The sequence below is a fragment of the Chelonia mydas genome, chromosome 10, assembly GCF_015237465.2.
Source record: "Chelonia mydas isolate rCheMyd1 chromosome 10, rCheMyd1.pri.v2, whole genome shotgun sequence".
Classification (NCBI taxonomy): Eukaryota; Metazoa; Chordata; order Testudines; family Cheloniidae; genus Chelonia; species Chelonia mydas.
In genome coordinates, this window is record NC_051250.2 from 62,746,863 (window position 1) to 62,773,428 (window position 26,566).

The window sequence follows — 26,566 nt, forward strand, 5'->3', positions numbered from 1 at the left end:
AAGCAATTGCCACCCCTTTTTAGAGATGTAGCATGACACCATCTGTGCCGTGTTCCCCACTGTGCATTTGAAGTCAGAATGCTTCCAGGCAGACCTTTGCATATGTAACCCACACACCACCTGCATGTGGTGTTCTGTCCCATCTAGAGAGAGAGAGAGAGAGATTAATGAGTCTGCTCTGCAGCCTTAGCTAGCATCCAGTTGGCTTTTGACTCATGCACTGAGGTCCCAGGTTTGATCCAGCCTGACGATGACCAGGATCTGTTGGCGTTACAAGTCGGGGCTCATCTGGGATTTCAACTGGGAAGTCTCTGAAGCTCGGGAAGCATTTCCTCAGCTAGGGGAAATATGTAACCCACACACCTCCTGGGTATGATGTTCTGTCCCTTTGGGTGGGCATGGGAGGAGAGTGAGAGATTAATGAGTCTGCTCTACAGCCTTAGCTAGCAGCCAGTTGGCTTTTAGCTCACGCGGTAGAGGCTCATGCACTGAGCTCCAGAGGTCCCAGTTTCAATCCCGCCCGCCGATGACCTGGGTCTGTGGGTATTTCACGTACCTAGGGGGTATCTGACAACCGCACAGTGCACGTCTTCTCTCAGCTCCACGTGGTTTAGCTTCAGAAGATGTACACCTGAGCCCTAAATATTATCAGGAATATGCACATGTATGTATAAAATGCCATATATGAAGAGCATATGCATGTTCCATACAAGGACATGTATAGAAACTGGGTGATTTAGTGCTGTTAACTGAGCAAGCCAGTGTCTGTTCCAAAAGTGAAGCTAATCCCCCAAATCCAGGGAGACAGTAGTTAAAAACTGCCTTTCAAACTCCTTGCTGTTAATGGTACAGCCTAGATAGAGCACTTAGATCTCCTTGCTCTCTCTCTGGGATAATTCATCTCCAGAGCAATATTACAGATCAATCACTCTGAATCAATAATATTTGCATGCACTTATGTGTAGTTCATGCTAAAGAGGGTAAGCCAGAGCTAATCAAGCCAAAACATCATTTGTACCCTTGGCAGCTCCCTGCTAACTTTGAACAGTCCATTACATTAAAGTGCAATGATCAAACGATCTAGAACTGAAATAGTGAGTACAGCTGATTTTTAAATGGAATTACTATAAAAGTCAAAGTGCCTTGTGAAAGCATATGGGTTTCTACAAAGCTAATAGACAGATCTAGCTAATACCTAAATGCAGGCAATAAATTTCCCACAACCAGCAGACAGTTCTCAAATCTATCTGTCTAATCTATCAATCGTGGAAATGTGGGAAGCCTTAATCCCAGCCATGCTGATATAATCTAGCTATCTGCCTACCTACGTGTGTAGCCCCAAGAGTCACACTGATATTTAAAAACTGAAATAATATTGCTCTTCCTGCCTGGCCTGTAGGGGAAATAGCTTGATTTGTTTATAGTGGAGGGTTTTTTGTTATTTTTGCCTGTTTGATTATATGTGTAAGTGAGTGGGTGTGTTGTGTGCCTGTATGACTAATCAGGCTTTCTTTCTTTGTCCGGAGGTGAGGATTTCTGAAAAAATAGACTGGATTTTATTTTAAGGCCCTCAAGCCAGGACAGTTATGAGTTTAGGCCCTTCTATCAAGCTGTATCTGTATTCTGGTCTCCTTTTAGATATTTGGCAGCAGCAGCAGCAACATTCTGGCAGAATTTTTCAAACTGCACAGTTCACAAACTACGTGAACATGCAATTAACTATATCTGTGGTTTTGGTTTGCAATGGATTGAACATTAATCCAATATGTTTGCATTTGTGTACAGTGCATTTTTATATTTAAAGGCTTTTTATTTTCATCTTTTGACTTCAAATTTTGGGCATTTAAAACCACATGTGCATATTTTGCTACATACACACACGTTTTGCAGAATCATACTTCTGCATGTGCAATTACTAATTATAATACCTGCATGTAGGATAAAGGCAAGCGATAGATTTTGCATCCTTAAAAACCATTTGTCCCAACAGGCTTTACAGAGGCATATTCCTCCACTTACACACATGCAAAGTTTAACATTTTTTAAAGTATGTGCACAGTGCTTTGCATCGAGACGTGCGCATATAGATGTGGAGACCGGAAAGACTTTGAGAAGAAAGTTGCATTTACTACTATGAATAACAATTCTTTGAACATTTTATAATTTACAGCTTAGAATACAAGAGTAGCAATGATTGTGAATCTCCATAAAACATCCCTTTTTTTGCAGATAGGGGCTGAGAGAGAGAGAACTTAGCTATTCTTCCAGGCCATACCACAGTTGTTAGCTAATCTTGTCTGGGTAAAAATCCAAAATTAAAATTGTCAAACTGAGCAGCAGATGTTGAAAGGGAATTGGGCATTGCCAGAAAGTTGGTGTGCCAATGTAAGCTAGTGGATGCAGCATGGAGAAAATTGAAGAGAAAGGAAGTTCCAATTAAATAAAACCCAGCAGGTGACAGGGACACAGAAAGTTAAACTAGAACATCTAGCCAGTTTATATTTTGGCAGCCACATTCATGTTTTTTACACTGCTGTGCTACATCCCTACTCCATTTTCTGAAGGCTTGGACTGGCTTCATTTTACAGGTGACTCCTCTACAGTCTTCTCCTAACTTATTAGATGTCATGATCTGGTGATTTAATGACTCTGCCCATCGAGTTGTCTGCCCACCTATCTCCACTGGTGCCTGCAGCCATAGGCACATTATGCACAGTGCATACCATTGGCAGCCTTGCTCCACTTCCAGCACCTCTCAGGGATGGGGAGTGACAGTGCACCTGGGTGTGCTGCTCTGGAAGGTTGGGGCTGCGTGTGGCATGGATTTGATGTGCAAGGAGCTATGGCCCAGTGGCTGCGAGGAGGATGGCTCCACAGGTACTGATGGTGTGTTCCCTGAGAAAATTTCTGGGGGCACCCCTGACTAGCTCCACCTGCACACAGTCAAAGAGGCTTCTGTTGGTTATTTGTGGGGATGTTGAATCCATCTAGATTTGCCAGAGTAGCAACACCACTGGGTGAGCTGTCTGGTATATATATATACCAGATCTCTGATTTAGTTGGTCAAAAGGGAAGTGACTAGGTCACACATTTTCAGCCGAGAGCTCAGGATTTTCATTCTTCTTTCGTACGGCGATAGTGAAACAGGCAAAGCAACTGCATGACTACAGTTGGATCTTGAGGTTTCTTATCCAGTTCAGAGCAGAGGGCGTAGCCATGTGAATGGCTGTGACACCTCCAGGATGAGCAGAGATTGGACAATCATTTGTAATATGTCTGACCATTTGCACCACGCCACAGTTGCAGTTCTGCAGTTCCCTCATTTTCCATCTTTGGGGGTAAGTATGCGCATCTTCCATGTTGGGTGCAGATACATTTTAGAGCTCTCCATATGCGCCATGGGGAGGGGTAGCCCAGAACTTGTACAGTTGGGTCCCCAATTAGATATTTGTGTGGTACGCTGGCAGCCGTCCATGCTTCAAACCATCTTCTGCGAATGTCCTTATTTTCCACAAGGAGGGCTGTGGCACTAGACCAGATGGCTTTTCTTGATTTTAATAGGTGGTGAAGGGGGTGTTCTAGATCATGGTGGAGCAGCAGTGTGGTATTTGCCATGATCTTTATGTGCTCCCCAACTGTCGCAGTGTCTCGTTGGGTATTTGCTGGCGCATTGCTAGCCAGTACCGATAGCCATGGAAGTGGCATTGATGTGAAGGTTGTTACCAGATTTGCCCGTTACTTTGGGGTATGCTCATTTATTAGGGTTACTCTTCTGGCGGGGCAGGTCCCCTCCCAATGGAGCTATCCTGCAGGACCTAAGTTCCCCAGGGCTGTGTTCCTCCAGCCCCAGAACCAGATGAACACGCACATGCGTACACACACACACACACACTAACAGAGAAAGTCTGAGCGGACTGGGTCAATCAGCATTTTCAAGATGTCATCGTTATATGTCCCTGGACTCAGTGGGCTGGGTCAAGCAGCACTTTTAAGCTGTCACCCTTATATGCCCCAGGGCTCAATAGGCTGGGCCAGGCAGCATTTTCAAGCTGCAACCCTTATATGCCACAAGTACCGCACTGGAATAGAGTACACCTGAGCAGGCTGGGTCAAACAGCACTTTCAGGCTGCCACCCTTATATGTCACAGGTTTAGCACGTCCCTATCCCCACATTCACGTCACAATTGTACTGGTTGTAACCCACTGGATGAGAAAACCCCACAGTATTTTTGGGCGCTACAGGGATCTTTAGCTTAGGTAAGAGGAGCGTTGCTGCAGAGTAAATGGGGAAGCTAAAAACACAAAAGAATAAAGTTCAGAGAGAGAGAGAGAGAGAGAGAGAGAGAAGCAACCAGCTTAACCATAAAAGTTATTTATTGAATAATAGTGATAACTACACAAGGAGAGCCTAAACCAACAAAACAGTTACATTATTAAATACCTTAATACCTAAGGGTAGAATAATACCTGGGGTAGAAAAGAAGAGAGAAAGAGAGATCTCACCCACTCCCTGAAGCTTGAACTGGTCGGGGTTCCCAGGTGATGGTGGTAGCTCAGGGTCCTGAATGCTGGAGACTGGCAGAGCCCCCAGCATGATCAGTCAGGAGAAGATGAAATCCCAGTGGAACAGGTGCAGAGTTTGGGTCCTTACATCAAAACACTTACTTGAACATAGGTAGGGGTTTTTATAGAGAAACAACAATGGTTCAAGAGAGAACACTAGATTTGTTTATGTGTAAACTGATGACTCAAGGGTTTTCTTTAGGCTAGACAATAGAAGCTGATCACTCTTGGCTATGGGTGGTATTTTCTACCAGGGAGCTCACAATGCAATTAGGCTGCTTCAGTATTTTGGATATCAATCAAGGATTCATTACTAGAATTGGTCTGATAACTGCTGAGCTGGGTGTATGCAGGCATAGGTTCATTAACATCTGGAGCAGAGATCCTCCATGATGCAGTGCTTCCCTGCTTTTCTGGTCCCAAAGTTCAGTGCAGTTCTCTGTTCTCCATTCTGTATGCTAATGGAGATGTCTCCCTGTCTCATCTTTCATGCAGATGAGGCTAGGGAAGTTGCCTCTGTTCTCCATTCTGTATGCTAATGTAGATGCCTTAATCTTGTCACCCTTGTCAGGAGGGGTCTAAGTGTGTATCCCAATGCCCTTCACTGCTCTCTGCAAGTCTTTGATCGGTTTTGGTTCAAGCAGAGACTGGTGGTGGGGGGATGTTTTTCATGAGTCAGACAGGCTAGATACTGCACCCTGGTTCCCCCAAGAACACAGAGCTGACTGGTATCAAGATACTGTTAATTATGCAAAGAGCGGCATTAATTTCAGCATCCACTAAAATGCTGTGGACCTTCGCTCCAAACTGGGGCACAGTATTTCACTGTGGAATGGACCAGGGCTAGTGTCAATATTTGGAGCGTGTGGTCATCACTTCCCCAAGATGTTTCTGCAAACTTTTGTATGATGTTGACGCTGGTCTTCCTTTTCCTTTTGGTTTCTTCAAGGTGGTGATGGAAGCTGAGCATGAGGTCCAGGGTTATCCCCAGATGTAGCGAGGTGGTGTGACTCCCCGCCGCCCCGGAAAGGGTCGAGCCCCTCCAGACACCAGAGTGAGCGGAGCCAGGAAGCTCTGAGCCCAACCCTCAGAGGGACAGGCGGCGACCCGGAAGTAGAAAGGCACGACCTGGAAGTATAAAGGGGGGCCCTCAGAGCTCACTAGAGGACCAGCCGCCGGAGAGGCCAGATGTAGCCAGCCTAGCCTGCGACTGGGAAAACCCCACGGCCCCAGGTCCACGCCAAGACTGGCCGGGCCTGCCCTGCGCCCGCTCTCCAGGGGAGTTGCTGGGCCTGCCCTGCGCCCGCTCTCCAGGGGAGTTGCCGGGCCTGCCTGTGTTTGTACCGGGCCCACCGCTTGTTCACTACCCTGAGAAGCCCCTGGTGCTGGACCCCCCGGAGAACACCGCTGTGATCCAGGTTCCAGAAGGAGGGGAGCTAGGAAGTAGCCCGGAGACAGCCGACTCTGGTCTGGCTGTAACTCTGCCAGAACCCACGTCAGTGTGTTGTGGTCAAGATCCCCACTGACCCAGCAGCAGGTCGTTTGCCGCTGCTAGGGCCCCGAGCTGGGACGCAGTGCAGTGGGTGGGCCTGCGTCTCCCCTGCCACCCAACTCCTGGGTGGCAGCCTCCCCCTCTTCTAGGTCCATGGAGGCCTGGGCTAATTCACACATGCTGTGCTGCTCAACCCCTGCTTGAGGGCCTGAGCTATTGACTGCTTGTTTAACGCTGAACTATTTGCTCAGCCCCTGCCTGAAGGCCTGAGCTACTGACTGTTTGGTGCCCCGCCCTGACTCAGGGCCCAGGCCTACGGTGCTCGTCCCAGTTACCACAAGGGCTGCCAAGGGAGACTCCAGTGGCCAGATAAATTCCCCAAAGTCAACCGTGTAGTGAGCCAGTGTGGCTCCCCACCGCCCCAGAGAGGGTCGAGCCCTAGCCTAGCCCCTTTACACCAGGTATTGTGGATTTTCATTAAACCTGGAAAAAGTCTAATTTTCTGTCTTCTCCATCACCCAATGTTTTCTCTGTGGCAGCTGCTGCTGCTTTATGTGGCAGACAGCCTTGGGTTTTTAAAAATTTCCTTAGTTTGATTCATTTCTCTTGAATATAGATTTTTTTTTCTTGTTTTTGGCAAGCAGAGAATTCTGGCCTCAGTGTAGATTTCTGTCTCAGTCTCTCACACACATACTTCACTTCCTTTGCTGTGTCCAACCTTTTCAACTCTCTTTTTTTATTGCCTGCTGTTTTCCCCTAAAGAGGCAGTAAGCAATGGTCAGTATCCATGGGCCACCATGAACTGTTAACTCATTAATAGATATAATGTGGTGCATGGATTAGGAGCCTCGCATGTTTCTGAAAAACCACACACATTAGCAAAATAAAATATTTTTTCTTTACGTGAGTGTGTGTGAGAATTTAAGCTGTGCCACTGCGGCCCATGCTATTGTGGCTATGCTACTATTTATCCTCATGCTAGCTTGGTGTCAGCTGGTGAACGTATGTGTACACCAGATGGGAATCGCACCCCTAGCTGGTAGTGTAGAGAGGGTTTCCAACTTTCTAATTGCAAAAAACCGAACATGCTTGCCCCACCCCCTGTCCTGCCCCTTCTCTGAGGCCCTGTCCCCACTCACTCCATCTCCCCTCTCTCTGTCACTCACTTTCCCCACCCTCACTCACTCGCTCATTTTCACCGGGCTGGGGCAGAGGGTTGGGGTCCAGGAGGGGGTGAGGGCATCTGCTGGGGGTGTGGCTCTGGGGTGGGGCTGGGGATGCGGGGTTTGGGGTGGAGGAGAGGGCTCCAGGCTGGGGCCAAGGGGTTCAGAGTGTGGGAGGGGGTTCCAAACTGGGGTAGAGGGTTGGGGCAAAGGAGGGGGTTCGGGGTGCAGACTCTGGGAGGGAGTTTGGGTGCGGGAGGGGGCTCAGGGTTGGGGCGTAGGAGAGGGCTGTGGTGCAGGAGGGAGCTCAGGGCTGGGGCAGAGGGTTGGGGTGTTGGAGGGATTTTGGCTGTGGGAGGGGGGGTTGGGACAGGGGTTGGAGCATGGGAGGGTGTGCAGGCTCTGGGAGGGAGTTCAGATATGGGAGAGGGCTCAGGGCTGGGGTAGGGGGGTTGGCGTGCAGGAGGGGTTTCAGGGTTCGGCGCTGAACAGCGCTTACCTCAGGCGGCTCCCCACAAGCAGTGACATGTCCCTCAGCTCCTAGGTGTAGGGGTGGCCAGGTGGCTCTGTGCGCGCTGCCTCTGCCCGCAGGTGCTGCCCCCACAGCTCCCATTGGCTGCGGTTCCAATGGAACCAATGGAAGCTGCGGAGCCGGCACTCAGGGTGGGGGCAGTGCCCTGAGCCCCTGTGGCCTTTCATCCACCTAGGAGCCAAGGGACATGTCGCTGCTTCTGGGGAGCCATGCGGAGCCAAGTAGGGAGCCTACCAGCCCTGCGCCAAATGGACTTTCAACAGCCTGGTCAGCAGTACTGACCGGAACTGCCAGGGTCCCTTTTCGACTGGGTGTTCCAGTCGAAAACCGGACACCTGGCAACCCTAAGTGTAGGCATAGCCTCAGTACGTGTTTGCACGGCAGCTATCACAATAGGGCCCTTATCTTCATTAGGGCCTATGGACTTGATCCTGTGCCAATTGAAATCAAGAGTAAAGATCCTTTGGACTTCAGTGATGCAAGATCTGGCCCTATACATGCTACTGTAATGCAAATAATAAAATAAAGTGTTTGGGTTCATCTGGATGAGATGATAACTTCATGCCTCCAGTTCTTGCCATATTAGTCAATGCTTCCCATTAATGTGATGGTAGTTTTTGCAATGTGGACACCTGCCCATCAGGAAATGTGCCAGGACCAGCAAACTCTTGTCCATTTTGGCAATTTGCCCATTTTGACAAATGTAAATTATGACCATTTTGAAACATTATTCAAAAAAATTCTGAGTAGAGATATTTGTCAAAACCAACCCTTTCCCACAGAATTTTTTTTTGACAAATCATTAGATTTTTAATGAAAAAAACATTTTGTCAAAAAATTCCTGACCAGCTCCCCTTGTTGTTCTATTGACAATCCTCTGACCCAAATGCTGTGTTGTTTCCTTGGAATGTAAATGACTATAAGGTGGTGTTTAAGATATTTTTGGCATATTTCCCTGTATACTTAATCCAAAATTGCTCATATATGTATCTTGCCAATTTAGCATCACACTATCTGTATTTTCTAATAATCTTATATTTTGCTACCTGAAATAATTCCTTTGTATTCTGTATATTTAGCTGAATTTCATCCTCCTATTTCCATCCTTACTAAAGGCAACTAGATTAATTGTAGTCAAGATTCCAACACAGAAAGGAAGGCGAAATCGCAAAAGAGAAAGAAAATGGCTATATTAAGAATAGGCTTTTTGTTTTGCTCAGCTCTCTAATCATAAACAAAACCCAGAACTCACCGAGGTTCAGTGAAAGGTTCATATGAATGCTTTGCTAAATTTTTTTTGCTGTCTGGCTTTTGGAAGATTTGGTAAATGTTTACCCAAAATAAGCAGATTTTGTTGTGAAACTGATGAAAGCCAACAATCTCCTAGCCAAATCATCAGGATTTGTTATGAAGCCAAAGATATTTCTCACTGGCCGAATTTCACATTAAGTTTTTAGGCTTGTATGAGAGAAAAGTACCAGCCATGATCCCACTTCATTTCTGTGAACTTTGGAAAGTTCTGGATTCAGAGCTGGATGTTGCAGTTTGGGTCTATTGTGTTTGAACCTGAAACACTGAGCAAGCCAGGAGGATCTGAAAACAAGTAAACTGAGTCTAATCACAAGTGTTCACCAAGTGTCATGCAAAACAAAAGGGATGATTCATGACAAGCCCTAGCCTTACACTGAAGTAATGACCAAGGTCAGAAAAGGCAGTATATTACCAAATACAGTAAAAGCTGTGTTATCCGGCCCTGTACCAGCCAGAAAGCTCTATTCATAGGAAGTCTGGTTTATGGCTCAGTTGGCACGGGGCTGGCAGGCTCCCTATGTGGTTCCCCGTAAGCAACACCATGTCCATGCTGCTTCTAGGTGGAGGAACGGCCATAAGGAGCTCGGCGTGCAGGGGGTCGGGGCGCAGGGGTGCAGGCTCTGGGAGAGAGTTTGGGTGCAGGAGGAGGTGCGGCGTGCCAGATCCGGGGGGCACTCACCTCAGGCAGCTCCCTGCAAGCGGTAACCAGTCCCTGCAGCTCCCAGGCAGAAGTGTAGCTAGGCGACCCTGCGAATGCTGCCCTCACCCAGTGCTGGCTCCACAGCTCCCATTGGCCGGGAACCGCGGCCAGTGGAGCTGTGGGAACAGTGCCTGCAGACAGGGCCCCCCTGCCCTACGCCCCCTCCTGCAACCAAACTCCCTCCCAGAGGCTGCACCCCAACCCCACGCCCCCCCGCAAGCAAACTCCATCCCTCTTAGTTAACTGGAATTTTTCACTTACCGGCACCCCCTCATTCCCCCAACATGCTAGAGAAAAAGCTTTAACTGTACATCTTCTGTTGTTCTTTAAGGGCCATGTTCATCAACTAGTTACGAACTACAAGAGCTCATAGTTTTAAAAAAGTTTTAAAAAAGTGATGAGTGATTTTTGGGGGCCCTCCATTTTTGGGGTGCCGAACTTGGGACACCTTAAGAGTCATGATTTTCAGAGAGTGCTGAGTACCACCCTCTGAAAATCAGGCCACTGAATAACTGATCCTGAATAGCTCTGTCTTAAAAAGCATATATTTTGCTTAACATTAAGCATATGCTTAAGTGTTTTCCTAAATTGGGGCTTCTATCAGTTTTATTAGCTCCCTAAATAAGAATGGAGGATAGTAAGGAAACTACCTTTTTTTTTTAAAACAAATGTATCAGCTAAATGTACACATGGAACATTTTAAAGTGATGGAGGAATACTTAGCAATAAACATTTTTAATGGGGAGCCCTATTCTCAGTTTATTTTCTGCCCTCAATCATATGGTATTCATAGATTCTTAGATACTAAGGTCAGAAGGGACCATTATGATAATCTAGTCCGACCTCCTGCACAACACAGGCCACAGAATCTCACCCACCCACTCCTGCGAAAAACCTCTCTCCTATGTCTGAACTATTGAAGTCCTCAAATCGCGGTTTAAAGACTTCAAGGAGCAGAGAATCCTCCAATAAGTGACCTGTGCCCCATGCTACAGAGGAAGGCGAAAAACCTCCAGGGCCTCCTCCAATCTGCCCTGGAGGAAAATTCCTTCCCGATCCCAAATACGGTGATCAGCTAAACCCTGAGCATATGGGAAAGATTCACCAGCCAGATACCCAGGAAAGAATTTTCTGTAGTAACTCAGATCCCACCCCATCTAACATCCCATCACAGACCATTAGGCCTATTTATCATGAATATTTAAAGATCAATTAATTACCAAAATCGTGTTATCCCTTCATACCATCTTCTCCATAAACTTGTCGAGTTTAATCTTAAAGCCAAATAGATCTTTTGTCCCCACTGCTTCCCTTGGAAGGCTATTCCAAAACTTCACTCCTTTGATGGTTAGAAACCTTTGTCTAATTTCAAGTCTAAACTTCCCAATGACCAGTTTATATCCATTTGTTCTTGTGTCCACATTGGTACTGAGCTTAAATAATTCCTCTCCCTCTCCGGTATTTATCCCTCTGATATATTTATAGAGAGCAATCATTATCTCCCCTCAACCTTCTTTTAGTTAGGCTAAACAAGCCAAGCTCCTTGAGTCTCCTTTCATAAGACAAGTTTTCCATTCCTCGGATCATCCTAGTAGCCCTTCTCTGTACCTGTTCCAGCTTGAATTCATTCTTCTTAAACATGGGAGACCAGAACTGCACACAGTATTCCAGGTGAGGTCTCACCAGTGCCTTGTATAACGGTACTAAAACCTCCTTATCTCTACTGGAAATACCTCTCCTGATGCATCCCAAGACCGCATTAGCTTTCTTCACGGCCGTATCACATTGGCAGCTCATAGTCATCCTATGATCAACCAATACTCCAAGGTCTTTCTCCTCCTCCGTTACTTCTAATTGATGCGTCCCTAGCTTATAACTAAAATTCATGTTATTAATCCTGAAATGCATAACTTTACACTTCTCACTATTAAGTTTCATCCTATTACTATTCCAGTTTACAAGGTCATCCACATCCTCCTGTATGATATCCCAGTCCTTCTCTAAATTGGCAATACCTTCCAGCTTTGTATCATCCGCAAACTTTATTGGCACACTCCCACTTTTTGTGCCGAGGTCAGTAATAAAAAGATTAAATAAGATTGGTCCCAAAACTGATCCTTGAGGAACTCCACTGGTAACCTCCCTCCAGCCTGACAGTTCACCTTTCAGTAGGACCCGTTGTAGTCTCCCCTTTAACCAATTCCTTATCCACCTTTCAATTTTCATATTGATCCCCATCTTTTCCAATTGAACTAATAATTCCACATGTGGCACAGTATCAAACACCTTACTGAAATCGAGGTAAATTAGATCTACTGCGATTCCTTTGTCTAAAAAAATCTGTTACCTTCTCAAAGAAGGAGATCAGGTTGGTTTGGCACGATCTACCTTTTGTAAAACCATGTTGTCTTTGTCCCATTTGCCATTGACCTCAATGTCCTTAACTACTTTCTCCTTCAAAATTTTTTCCAAGACATTGCATACTACAGATGTCAAACTAACAGGCCTGTAGTTACCCGGCTCACTTTTTTTCCCCCCTTTCTTAAAAATAGGAACTATGTTAGCAGTTCTCCAATCATACGGTACAACCCCTGAGTTTACAGATTCATTAAAAATTCTTGCTAATGGGCTTGCAATTTAGTGTGCCAATTCCTTTAATATTCTTGGATGAAGATTATTTGGGCCCCCCGATTTAGTCCCATTAAGCTGTTTGAGTTTCGCTTCTACCTCAGATATAGTAATATCTGCCTCCATATCCTCATTCCCGTTTGTCATGCTACCATTATCCCTAAGATCCTCTTTAGCCTTATTAAAGACTGAGGCAAAGTATTTATTTAGATATTGGGCGATGCCAAGATTATCCTTGACCTCCACTCCATCCTCAGTGTTTAGCGGTCCCACTTCTTCTTTCTTTGTTTTCTTCTTCTTTATATGGCTATAGAACCTTTTACTATTGGTTTTAATTCCCTTTGCAAGGTCCAACTCTACTTGACTTTTAGCCTGTCTCACTTTATCCATACATGTTCTGACCTCAATAAGATAGCTTTCCTTGCTGATCCCTCCCATCGTCCATTCTCTGGATGCTTTCTGCTTTTTCTTAATCACCTCTCTGAGATGCTTGCTCATCCAGATTGGTCTACAATTCCTGCCTATGAATTTTTTCCCCTTTCTTGGGATGCAGGCTTCTGATAGCTTCTGCAGCTTTGGTTTAAAGTAATCCCAGGCCTCCTCCGCCTTTAGATCCATAAGTTCTTCAGTCCAATCTACTTCCCTAACTAATTTCCTTAATTTTTTAAAGTCAGCCCTTTTGAAATCAAAAACCCTAGTTGCAGATTTATTTTTGTTAATCCTTCCATTCAGTCTGAACTGAATTAGCTCATGATCACTTGAACCAAGATTATCCCCTACAACCATTTCTTCTATGAGGTCCTCACTACTCACCAAAACCAAATCTAACATGGCATCCCCTCTAGTCAGTTCAGCAACTACTTGATGAAGGAATCCATCAGCTATCGCATCTAGGAAAATCTGAGCCCTATTATTATTATTAGCACTTGTCCTCCAGTCTATATCTGGGAAGTTAAAGTCTCCCATGATCACGCAGTTTCCATTAGTATTTACTTTATTAAAAACATTAAAAAGGGCTCTATCCATATCCGATCCCTGAGGTCTATAGCACACCCCAAGCACTATCCCAGGGGAGGCTCTAATAGTTTTCTTCCCCAATGTAATTTTTGCCCAGACGGACTCTGTGTTATCCATTCCATCGCTTCTTATTTCTTTACATTCTACCTCATCATTGATATACAATGTTACTCCACCACCTTTACCTTTATTTTGATCTTTCCTAAACAGCACATATCCTTCAATACCTGTAGTCCAGTCATGACTACTATTCCACCATGTTTCTGTTATCCCTATAATATCTGGTTTCACTTCCTGCACCAGTAGCTCTAGTTCCTCCATTTTGTTACCTCGGCTCCTTGCATTGGTGTACAAACATCTTAATTTTTCCTGTTTGGCCTCACTCACATTCTGTACCCTATTAGGCACGGTCATTCTACAGCCCGTATAACCTATTAGACTGGTATCCACACTGCCCTTCCTCCTGATATACATTCTCCTACCCACGGCTGTATCCTTTCTTACTTCGTTTTCTTCCCTCTCAATGCTAAAATCCGGCGTGGAGATTACCTGGACACCTCCTAACCATCTCCCCCAAATTCCTAGTTTAAAGCTCTTTTAATCAGTTGTGTCAGCCTCCATCCTAGAAGTCTATTTCCTTCCCTACTCAGATGAAGTCCATCCCGAGAGAACTGTCCTCTGTCCATGAATGCCTCCCAGTGACCATACATCCCAAAGCCCTCCTTATAGCACCACTGCCTAAGCCATCTGTTGATAGTCATAATCTTGTCACACCTTTGTTGCCCTTCTCTAGGAACAGGCAGAATCCCACTAAAGATCACCTGAGCCTCGATTTCCTTAAGCGTCTTCCCCAGCCTAGCATAGTCTCCCTTAATACTTTCCAGCGAGAATCTAGCCATATCATTTGTTCCCACATGAAGGATAATTAGGGGATTCTTTCCTACTCCCTTTAGGATCCTTTTCAACCTCAGGTCTACATCCCGTATCTTAGCACCTGGAAGACAGCACACCCTTCTATTCTCTGGATCAGCTCTGGTTACAGACCTGTCTATTCTTCTCAGTAAAGAGTCCCCGATCACATAGACCTGCCTTTTCCTGGTGACGGTGCTGTTCTCCAGTCTATCCCCTGTTCCCTCTGGCTACAAGTTCTTTCCATTCCTATTCTCCCTTGTAATCCTCTTCAACCCATCCTGTATCCTCCTGGGGCTCATATTTGGTGTCGTCTCCATTGACTCTTCCCCTTTTCCTATAGGACTAGCCTCTCTTCTCTTCTTCCTTGCCCTTCCACCTTCAGTGACTACCTGCTGAGCCCCTTCTTCATTTTCCAACTCTGCAAACCTGTTCTTGAGCTCTATTTCTCCTTCACTAGCCTGTCTTTTCCTCTGCCTGGTTCTTTTAGTCACATGCTTCCACTGACCACTTTCCTTACCCAGTCTCCCCTCAGAATTCCTCAGTCCTGCTTCCATCTGCAAGTCTGAGCTTTTCCCTTCAGATACCTCATGTCTTTGCTCCATAATCTGCTCAAACCCCTTCCTAAACTCAACCAGACTTTCCACCTGCATCTCCAAACCTCGGATCTTTTCCTCCACCAGCTCTATCAGACAGCATTTCATGCAGACAAAACTCTTACCAGGTACCCCCTCCAGGATCATGTACATACCGCAGCTTCCACATCCAGTCATCTTCATTGTGCCTTCCACGACATGAGTCACTCCCACTGCTGCCTCTGTATCTGCCATAGCCTTCCCACCTAAATCCTGTCAATCTGGGAAACACAAACCACACCAAACCACCACCACCCACAGCAAAAACAAACTCCAAACAAGCACCGCAATAGAAACTCCCACTCAAACTCCCCTGTGTACAGCTCTGTTTGCTGGCTCCTGTGCCGCGGCAGCTCTCTGTGCCGCTGCCTGGCTGGCTGGCTACCTTTATAGGACCCCTTCTCCTCCAACAGAACTCCAACTCCCACTCCTTTTTCCTAGGCAGTCATTTTCCATTTTGTATGTGTGCAACTGATTGTTCCTTCCTAAGTGGAGTACTTTTCATTTGTCCTTTGAGTTTCATCCTGTTTACTTCAGACCGTTTCTCCAGTTTGTCCAGATGATTTTGAATTTTAATCCTGTCCTCCAAAGCACTTGCATCACAATACTAGTGATGTTCCTTTGCTTTAATCAGAGCATATGAACAGCCAAACTGTATGGAATTGCAAAAATGTGTCTAGAATGTAGTGTCAAGAATGTGGTATGATACTAAAATTTAGTAATGAATGCTCTGGTATTGAAATTGTGAGAGAGATTTATCTTTTTGCATCTATCCTCTCCACATTGAATAGTCATGCTTCAGTTCAGCAATGGTGACTTTACAAAACTAAAGCGAATGGATATCAGAAATGGCACAAAGCATGACACTAGTAATTAGAGATAAATGAATAACTGACTTGATTGATTTGACCATTCTTCATTGTACATTTTCTGCAGTTTCCTCCAATGTATTTATTATTCTGCATTATTCTACACACAACTTCTATGAATGGTTCTTGGCAGAAATGAGTGTTTGATATTCCTAAGCCAATACTAACTCAACGTCAGGTCGTCACAATGGTCACAATACTGTTTGTCTTCTCTGATTGATTGTGTATATTTTTTTACAATTAACTTTCTGGAGCAAGTATTCATGATCATTGATTTCTGGGTGAAATTCATGCCTGTGCTGATAGCCACAACCAGGCTACATTTAATCCTACTTAAGCCATATTTTGAAGACTTAAATGGTGCACAAGGTATTGTACTGGGCCTCCACAGGGGGAGACATTGATCCCCTGCAAATATTCTTTGATAGTCACTGAATTGGGCAAATCATGAGTCCAGAACTTGGTTCTACTCTTCCCATCCTCTAATACCTGCCACAGAGGGAGCCTGCATGGAACAGAGCTCTGTGCTAATCACGGAGCTGTGCTGTCTGCATAACCCCACTACCACATACACCACTCCTCATTCTTGCAGACGTACTGTCTCGTTTCTGTTTGCAAGAAGTGCTCTGCAGCTGCAGCTAGGGCTGCATTTGTCCCCAGATATACTGCCGTTTTGTGAATATTCCTACCAGCAAGATCATTCCCTAGAATATTCATGAAAAAACAATGCAAAGGGGACATGAATGCAGAAGACGCAAGTTCAATTTTTTATTTAAGTGACTGTTATAAATTTACTCCACAGCATTCACCCAAAATGAATACATGATTTGGCATGAAAATGTTCAGAAGGGAAGTATCTGTGCTTATTCACTATTCATGATTCAAGGAAAAAACATACCTCCTGATATCCGTGGAAAATTCAGTCTAATTACTTTAGAGGCTGATGATTCTGCTGTGCTCGAACAAAGGTTACAGGTTCTTGGATCTACAGGTAGTGAAATTAAGGAAGGAAATTAAAATGGCTGGTCAGGTTTAATTTTTAATGGTTCATAAATTTCTGGGTAATAAACACACACTTTTAAAATCAAGAACAGATTATTCCTTGGCTTAATCATGTAAAAATAGTTCTTTTCATGTCATTCTTGCATGCTGTTTTTAAGGATTGCATGAAAGGCAGCTTTCCTTTCAATAATACACTAGTATCAGGACTGTTCCACTTGGCCTTGCAAAGCTCTACTCACCAGAAAGCCCCTGGTCAGTAACTTCTGTTAATGAATAAGTAAAATACCACTCTCCTTTCCTATCACCATTAGCTTGGTAGGGTGAACAAGAAGCATATGTGCTTCAGCTGGTAAATTTAACAAGTGTGGCCTTAGGCCCCTCGGCTTCACATATGCATTAGCAGAATCCTCTTTCTGCACGTACTTGTTTCTTTGTGTAAAGATTTTATTTGTAGAGGAAAAAGATCCAACCAGACACACCAAAGCCACAACTACCCAGCTTGTTTCAATATAAGCATATAGATTGAAATATAGAAGGGCTAACCATTTGCCTCTACTGAAATACTAGGCATTCATTAAATAAGAAGCCCCATTACCAATTCCATATGCCGCTTTATTCAGTCCTAGCCTTTCAGAAAGCAGGACCATAACCATAACGTATGTACTTATATGATGGGCAGAGAAAGGGTCCTTCTCATTGTTGATGGAGATGGTGTTTGTATTCAATTTAAAAACTATTAAAAATAATTGAACAATGAGGGTGCATAAATTTCTGGAGCCTGCCTGAGGTTGACATAACTTACACAATACACATGAAAGATTTGCAAAGGGGTTATATTCAACATTCATAAAATAAAGAAAAAAGCTCATTAAATCACAGCAGCTCTACTACTCCGAAGATAAAGAGCTCTGTCTTGAACAATATTTACCCATGCACATTTCTACACAGACCAAGAGGATGAAATTAATTCACAGACTTTTGGTTAATGTGCAGCAGAGTTTGTCTTCTACTTGAGACAAACTGGAGAGAGAGCAGAGCATCACACTTCTGCCCTGAGAATATAACCCATCAGCACTACTTGATTCAATAACTGAACCCATCTCATTTCCAAACCGTTGCCCCACCCCTAAGCTCAGACTGCATAGACTCATCACATTCAAGTTTTTCTCTACCACTTGTGAGTGATGAGATTCATCTCCAACTTATGAAAGTACCTTGATCTCAGAAACGGGGAACGGCTGACACATTTTACTGAAGTTGTAATCCCCGTGATTGGGGAAAAAGCACGTTCTCTATTATTAGGGTCCTGCTGAGCTCATCATTGTAGAAACATATTGTAAGAGATGGGCCCTGCCTTAAAGAGCTACTATCCACAATAGATAAAATATGAGGCAAGGGTGCATTATTACAGATGGGGACCTGAGCACACAGAGGGGAAATGACTTGCTGAAGGTCACATAGTAGGTGTGTAGCAGACCTGGGAATAGAACCCATCTCTCCTTAGTCCTGGCCCATTGCTTTAACCTCAGAACCCTTCTTCTTCTCTCCCAACACTCATCTGGAGTGAATGTGAGTTCTGGGGAGATACTATGGGTCCAAGTTGTTGCAGTCAATGCTCCATTACACTCCCACATGCTGTATGCACGTGTGCTGCTGCCAGACGTGAAGGTGAGCCAGAAGAACCCTCTAACACTACCTCAGAGAGGTGGGTTATGCGTTTGCAGGAGTGCCCTTAGATGGGCTGCCAGGAGAAGTCCCCAGCCTCTCAGATTGTCCCCCTTCTTTAGCCAGGCTGGCCCCTGTAGACCAACGGGCAGGGCATTTCCACAGATCCTTCCTCCCACCCCTCGTCAGCCAGGGAAGGTTTTTCTCCTTTTCATGTAGTGTGAGATTTCACAAAACTGGAGCCCATTTTGTGAGGTTGTCAGACATTTGACAAGGCTCCCTCTCAAGTCCTCAAACTTCAGTGGGGCTTGAACCTCTCCAACAGGAACACACATTCACCCACCACTCTGAACTCTCCCTTCAGGTGGAGAGAGGGCCTGATTCTGACCCTAACAGACTCAATTGACAAACTGCCACTGACCTCAGTGGTACAGGATCAAGCCCATATGGCTACATGAGCACCACATTCTCTAGACTAATGGTCTCCCCAGAGCCTGTCATTGCTCCACTGCTCAATCTGCTGGCTCCTATAGAAACCAAAGACTCTCTAGTGCCAGTGCCACTGTTACCGTTCTCTCTTCAGGCAAATGCTGTTCTGTAAAAACAAACGCTGTGGTGTAAAACAATGGCACCGATCAAAGCCAGAGGGCAGCACTCTCCATCCACTCATAGCATTGCAGTCCAGGATCAAAGCTGTTGATGCCAATAGAGGTATAACAGTGTAAGAGCAGGTTTCAGAGTAACAGCCATGTTAGTCTGTATTCGCAAAAAGAAAAGGAGTACTTGTGGCACCTTAGAGACTAACCAATTTATTTGAGCATGAGCTTTCGTGAGCTACAGCTCACTTCATCGGATGCATACTGTGGAAACTGCAGAAGACATTATATACACACAGAGACCATGAAACAATACCTCCTCCCACCCCACTCTCCTGCTGGTAATAGCTTATCTAAAGTGATCATCAAGTTGGGATCACTTTAGATAAGCTATTACCAGCAGGAGAGTGGGGTGGGAGGAGGTATTGTTTCATGGTCTCTGTGTGTATATAATGTCTTCTGCAGTTTCCACAGTATGCATCCGATGAAGTGAGCTGTAGCTCACGAAAGCTCATGCTCAGATAAATTGGTTAGTCTCTAAAGTGTAAGAGCAATAAAAATTGGTCCCAAAGTACTTTTTTCAGTGTCTCAGGCCTATACTTCACTGAAGCCTCCACTTACAACACCACAGCCTGCCTGGAGTTCGAATCCAAGAGCTCCTAGATTTCAAAGCCAAACAAATGTAGCAGTTAATGGATATTAACTGTTTCATGAAAGAGGAGGAGCACATTGTTTAAATGAATACATTGTCTTAATTTCTTGTCATTCTCAATCTCTTTTCTTTGTACCCTCCCGCTAAACTTCTCTTCCCCCGTCTTCCTCCTATTTTTTCTATGCTTCCTCTGTCTTTAAAATTCTCTGCTCTCTAGTCCCCACCATTTACTTTTTGCCTCTCTCTTTTTCTTGATTCTTCCCCGGCATCTCCATTTCATTGCTGTCCTTTATTTTCTCTCTCTCTCTCACTAAATCCCTATGCCGGCCTGTCATTGATCTTCTTTTAAACAACTAAGAGTGTGTAATTTTGTATCCTGCACTGGTCAAAACATTGTTTGTCTTATCTATATGTTAATCAACTGGTTTTAAACTTTCTCATTGACCTGTAAGGCCAAATATGTTTCCATTTTTAGTCCTGAGAAACCAGTGGTTTATAATCACAAAACAGATTTGAAACACATTGAACGCCACAAAACAAGCCTGCGAGCAAAAATAACTAAAACAATATATCAGTAGGCATTCCACTGCATGTTTTTGTATAAGAGAGAATCTCTATATAATAATAAACTAGAATATAGTCTTCCAAGAAAAACTGTAGAGGCTAGGGTATGAACAGAAGATATATGCAATAGGACAACTCCATTTGAATGAGCTAATTGATTAATTACATGTGCAAATCAGCTGTTTGCACTTACAGATAATTGTGCATGGAATTTCCAGTTTATAAGCCTGAACCAAAGCCCAGTGAAGTAATTGGGAGTCTTTCCTTTGGTGTCAATGTGCACTGGATTGGGTGCATGGGCAAAACAGATGGGTTTGCATATGCAAATGGGGGGTGCAATGGACCTTTCCCTCTACATTTTAAAATGTGGCACAGAGATCTGAGAAGAGAGCGGAGTACATGGAGTGACCAGTTGTGCTGGTAATTTTATAAGTAAACTACTACTGCCTATACTGAGAATTTCTAATTGGGAGCTTGGCACAGCAGCTGTAGAAAGCAGTTCAGCAGGTAAAGCGGGAGGTAAAATGGGGTCCAGTCAGGGCTACTCTTCCTCCCTCACACCCCTAAACCCAGAACTGTGCAGGGGAGACCACCCCCTATGGGGCAATAGAAGCCATAGGTCAACCTCTTCAAAGTCATGTGACTTTTGAGAAAGAAACTAGCTAGAGACTGAAGCCAGTATGTCAGCTGCAGTGGCAGTTTAAGCAGGGACCAATAGACATTGATGATGTCTAGCTAGATCTCTGTCTAGCTAATCCCCCCCTAACATAACACCACTGTAAGGGCTTAAATAATCAAACAAATCATGGAGCTGACATGACATCTGTTGCCATCATGTTGTTTACTTTTCTTGTGTGTTCTACCTCTTCCTTCTTCCTTTTGTCTGTCTTGGCTACTTAGATTGTAAGCCATTCAGGGCGGGGACTGATGCTTATTCTATGTTTAGAATAGACATAGTAGAATGGGTCTCCTTTCTCCGTTGGACTCTAGGCTCTGTTGTAATAAACATGACTGATAATAACTCTGCCGGCAACAATACATTTGGCCTCAGGTATTTTACATGTGAGCAAACCAGACAAAAACAAATCAACAGCTTTGGGAGGGGAAATGTTGGACAGGGATGTGGATCAATCCCAGGTCCAACTGTGGGAGCTTTTCTGAATAAAGAACCTTAAGAATCCTTGCTAAAATAAATGTTCTTTGCATGTATCTGCACTTTCTCATTCTGCCTGGGAACAGAAATGGACAAAATACAGTGAAATAGGATGCTTTTGCATTAGATCTATCCTAGTACTGAAGACCCTAAAGGTTTGGATAGGGTCAAAATATTGCTCTGAACATTTAGATGCTTATCCAAACCCTGAATCAGCTTCTTCCAGTGACATTAGTGTTGCTACTATGTGGTGCAGGAAAAGAAGAAAATTTATCAGAAGCCTTGGCAACTACAAATCAAGGTAGTGAGAATGGGGCAGTTAATGATACCTTTACCCACAATGAATAGTACCATAATCCACAAAGTGGTTCTTTTGATTTCAGTGGTAAAACTTGTGGAGTAGGCTTCTGTTCAACATCAGTAGCAGAATCTGTCCCAATATTGTCAAGTTTGGTAGGATTCAGGTCTATTTGTAAATAAACTGAACATAATTCTAGGGTAAATTTATTGTCTTTAATGCATTCTTGGCCAATACACAGGGTAGTTTTTCTACCAAGTTCTATTCTTTCCAATATTTTCAGTGCAAACTATTTTTCTTGATATTGCCTGACTGATGGCTACATCTCATCTGTTTGTACATGGATTATATTCTCCTCCTTTCTCTTGACTAGATCCTCAACTGATGCAGCTCCAATGAAGTCAAGGTACAATTATACTGTACTAATATATACGTCACTCTGTGAACCAATGCTGATTTACTCCAGGTGAGGAAGGGCCCTTGACTTGTGCTGTCATTTGCTGTGTTGAATTGGATGAAAATGGCAATTTGTTGGGCTCTCAGTAAAAATGTAAAAGCAATGTAACTCTTGTTCCTCCTTTCATCTCTGTACATTCTAAATGAATCTGTAAAGATGGAGCTACAGCAGTTATCCATCTCATTAGTCCCATTCCAAGTTTCAAAAGTTTTCTCTCAAAAATTGGCTGCTTTTGGCCAATGATCTTTTTAAAAAAACCTTGCATTTTCCACTTGAAATCCAAATCACCAAGAACAAGGGCTGAAGACTAGGTTTGAGTGGGTATATGACTGTGTTCCCCACCTATCACAGGAAAAGCTCATGCTCTTTATCTTAAATGAGTGACCCAGTCTATTGGCCTGATTCACCTCCTGTTCTATAATTTCCCCTACTTCTTTCCCTGCCATTTGTTTAGACTTGGTAATTATGAATCTGGTGATTGTGATACTTTGGCCTCTAAAGCTTACATTATCCCTTGAAGGCGCAGGCTTATGGTAGGGTGGATCAATTCCACCCCAGGAGGGACTGTGCCTGGGCCCCATGAAGGGGAGCACATTCCACCATCCTCAGGGCATGCACATTTTCCCTGTAATCCCTGGACTGCTGGGGAGGGGGATTGTATTTGCAGGAAATAGAGAGGGAGAGGAAAGGTGGTGCAGGGTGCTTCACCCTCCCTTACTAGCTAGCACAGAGGAGGAGAAGGGACATTTTCCTGCCTTTCCTCTGCTTCCTCATGGGCAATTAGGGCTCTGACGTGTTAGGAGGAAGGTGAGCATAGGGCCTGTGATTTTTGAGTGGTTTTTGCAGGGGGGTAGTTGTGAGGGTGTTGGCACCCCATCAGTGTGCACTCACACAAGCCTAGCCTGTGCTTTGGGGCACTTGAAGCCACTTAACTCTTCTCACAGAAACAGAATGTCAAAGGCAAACAGGAAGAGACAACAATTCCCACACCCAGCTCAGAAAACTCGGGTGTGCCATACCCGAGTCTCCAAAACATAGGAGATCCTAGGAGCACTTTTTTGAGAGAAATGTCTGATCATGGTTGAAACTCCTCAGTGTAAGACCATTCACTTACAGTAGGAAATCTATCCCAGCACTCTTTTGCGTGGTAGCTTTAAATTTGGCAGAGAAATGCAGCTGCAGCCCTAGAGGGGTCATTAGGTAGTTGGCTGCTCATTGGTACATCTCCCTTGCTTCCAACTGGTAAGTCTTCTTAGCCCTTAATATATTTTCCCCTACTGTTATTCCTGAAAATAGCCCATAGGCTGGGCATAGCATGTGGCAACTCTTTAACTAGTTATGAACGGATGTATTATGTTTTCCACATTCTAAATAACTGTTTTTAAAAAGCACTTCTCTTGGCAAGTGATTTTTTTTTCTTATTACTAATTTTAAAATGTCCAGTAAATCCTTTGTACAGGATTTACAAGATTCGTGTTGGTTCTGTACATCCTGACTAGGGAGCCCAAGGAAATTACTAAATGTACAAGAGGAGTAGATTTGTTATGGGGTTTAGAGCAGTTGCCTATTCAGTTCCAGCCCAGATCACTAGTGACTAAAAGTTATCAGCTGATTGTTACTGAGTGGCCTAAGTGAAATGAGTATTGGTGGTCTCAGTCAATTTCCCTGTAGACAGTTTTCGCCATTATGACTGACACCATCCCTTGCATTCTTAGCAGACTGGTGAAGAATTCAATGGACCATAGATAATGAGCCTTTTAGGTCAGGATTGAGGTATATTGGCAGAGCAGTGTGAGGGGGAGTGTAGTGTTGCTGCCTGTGCTTTATCTGTTCTGTGGATTCCATACACAAAGGATTTCAGCAGAATCAATCTGACATAATTCACAAAGACTATATTCACATACCATATTTACAAAGCGAAGAAATTCTGTTCCCAGAACTGGCCTAGCAGCCTCAGCGATGCTGATGCACAAATGAGGGAATAGCCCAAACAAAAAGAAAAATGAGCCCAGCTGATTTCAGTTTAATTGAAAATGCACAGGAAGAACAGGGAGTATTTCTCAAAGGGAAAAGGACAGAATTGGTTGCAAAAGCAATGTTAGTTGCAAACTCCTGTCAAACAACACAGAGACTAAAGAAAATTGCTTCCCCCCCCCCCCCCCGTTTTTTTTGTTTTGTTTTGTTCGGATAGTTTATTGGTTTTATAATGAACAAACACAGAAATACAAGAGAGAAAACAACTTCAAAGACCTACAATGAAATGTTACTGAGATTAGTAAGGCTGTGGGCCAAATTGACACATGTCTGTGAATGCAGAAGTGCACAAACACTTTGCCATGTGTTGATTTTAGTTGCACAGATACTTTGGTGCAGACTTTGGACAGATATTGAGCTTACATGCACACATATGCAGTCACATATGCAGAGTCAGGAGAGTATAAAATTGTGGGTGCATTTTGCTCAGGCCCATTTACAAATCTGTCCTGTAAACCAACAGTGTCTATTCATCTGTATAAATCTTCAGTGATGCGCCTTCTTCTTTCACACTTCCAAGGCTACCTGACTGTGGAATTGGAGTTTGTCCCTTGTGCTGATTTTCATAATCACTTGGTATTTAGTGTATAATGTAGTCTTACAATTTTTTTACATTTTTTACATTGGCCAACTTTCTGTTTCATGAACAATTCATCTCCTGCTGCGTGTTTCTGCCCTTTTGATTAAGGAAGTTTAATGGCCTGTATTTGCAGAAAGGGCTTGTTTTGCTTTCTAACCTAATCCAATTTAAATGTATGCTGGTCTAATTTTTGCTAGTCTTTCTTTTGATCCAGTCACTCGAGGGATAGCTCAGTGGTTTGAGCATTGGCCTGCTAAACCCAGGGTTTTGAGTTCAATCCTTGAGGGGGCCATTTAGGGATCTGGGGCAAAAATTGGGGATTGGTCCTGCTTTGAGCAGGGGGTTGGACTAGATGACCTCCTGAGGTCCCTTCCAACCCTGATATTCTATGATTCTATCACAGATTCTGAATTATTTCTCTGCAGTAAATATCACCACATCAACATTTGTGACTCGCTAATGCGCTTACACCTGTACATTTTCTGGAGACATAAGAGGCCTGCGCCAGAGGGGATATGGCTTTTAGTTTGAATTTTTATAACTCAGCATTAGTTTTTTTTAATGTATTGGAATTTGTAATCAGTTTGGCACACCAAGACATATTGGAAGCATGCAGGAAGTTACTAATCTTTTCAGATTGCTTATTTATCTCTAAAGGTATTAGGGGATCATATAAAAGTCTGGTGCTGCAGAACTGTCCCTCCCCTTTCTTCACCCCATCCTCAGTTTCCACAGGAGAAAGTAATTAGTGTCTTAAGATTAACCTCCCACGCCTCTTGTTTAATGGAACATGAACAATTTATTTGAGTAATTTTTACTTCCCAGGATTTTCAAAGTGCTAGTCAGAATAAAGCCTATTATGAATATCCATAATAATGTCTACCCTGAGTACTTTTTAACCTGAAAAGAAAGGTAACTTGTCTTTTAAGAAGAAAAGGAGTACTTGTGGCACCTTAGAGACTAACAAATTTATTTGAGCATAAGCTTTTGTGAGCTACAGCTCACTTAATTTAGTCTTTTTTTGGTCCAGTTGCCCTAGTGCCTTGGCAGCCTGTTGCCATGTGGGAGACCTGGGTGAAGTTGATGTTTAGTAGATATCTGTTTGTCCTGGGCCCTTGCATGCTACTCATCATGCATCTGCACAAGCAACAATCTGGCACTAACTGCAGTGGCAGCTGCTGCCTGAAATAAATGGTGGGCTCCCAGTAGTGAGTTCCCCTCTCGAGGGCCTCTTTCCTACACTCCCCTACAGGATAACCATACTTTCAAAATTAGAAAAATAAGGATGTTACGGTCAGGGAAGTATTTTGGTTGGGGACAAGAAAGGCTTGAGCAAAAGCTAGAAGTAAAGGGATGATTTCTTCGCTTTCTTCCTTTCTACCCCTTTTGTAATGAAACTTTGGGCCAGTAAAGAGCCAAACCATAAAAACAGTACAAACAAAACCAGGTTGGATCTCAGCTAATGCCTGTGATTAAATGGGAGGACGTCAAGGTGTCCAACTTGCACTTTGATGACGTAAATCAGTGTCCCTCAAGAGAAATCACTGGAGCTATGCTGATTTATGCCCTGCGAGAATCTGGCTCATATACTTAGCTGGGCTTGATGAACCCTACTGATTTCTTTGTGGATAAAAGCAGCAGCACAGAGTTGGGAGGGATTCATCTTAATTTCATCCTGTTGGCAATCCCCAAGCTGCTTCTTGTCAATTTCACATCACTGCCTCTCCCCAAGCTGCTATTTGTCA

The 26,566-nt window shown here is 44.0% G+C and overlaps 1 long non-coding RNA gene across 1 annotated transcript; it reads left to right on the top strand.

Moving 5' to 3' along the window:
* The first annotated feature begins 419 nt into the window (after nucleotides 1–419).
* Nucleotides 420–26,107, top strand: LOC122462060. Its single transcript, XR_006284399.1, has 3 exons — nucleotides 420–552; nucleotides 15,632–15,634; nucleotides 26,097–26,107. It is a non-coding gene; the product is annotated as an uncharacterized LOC122462060 (long non-coding RNA).
* Nucleotides 26,108–26,566: the final 459 nt, after the last annotated feature.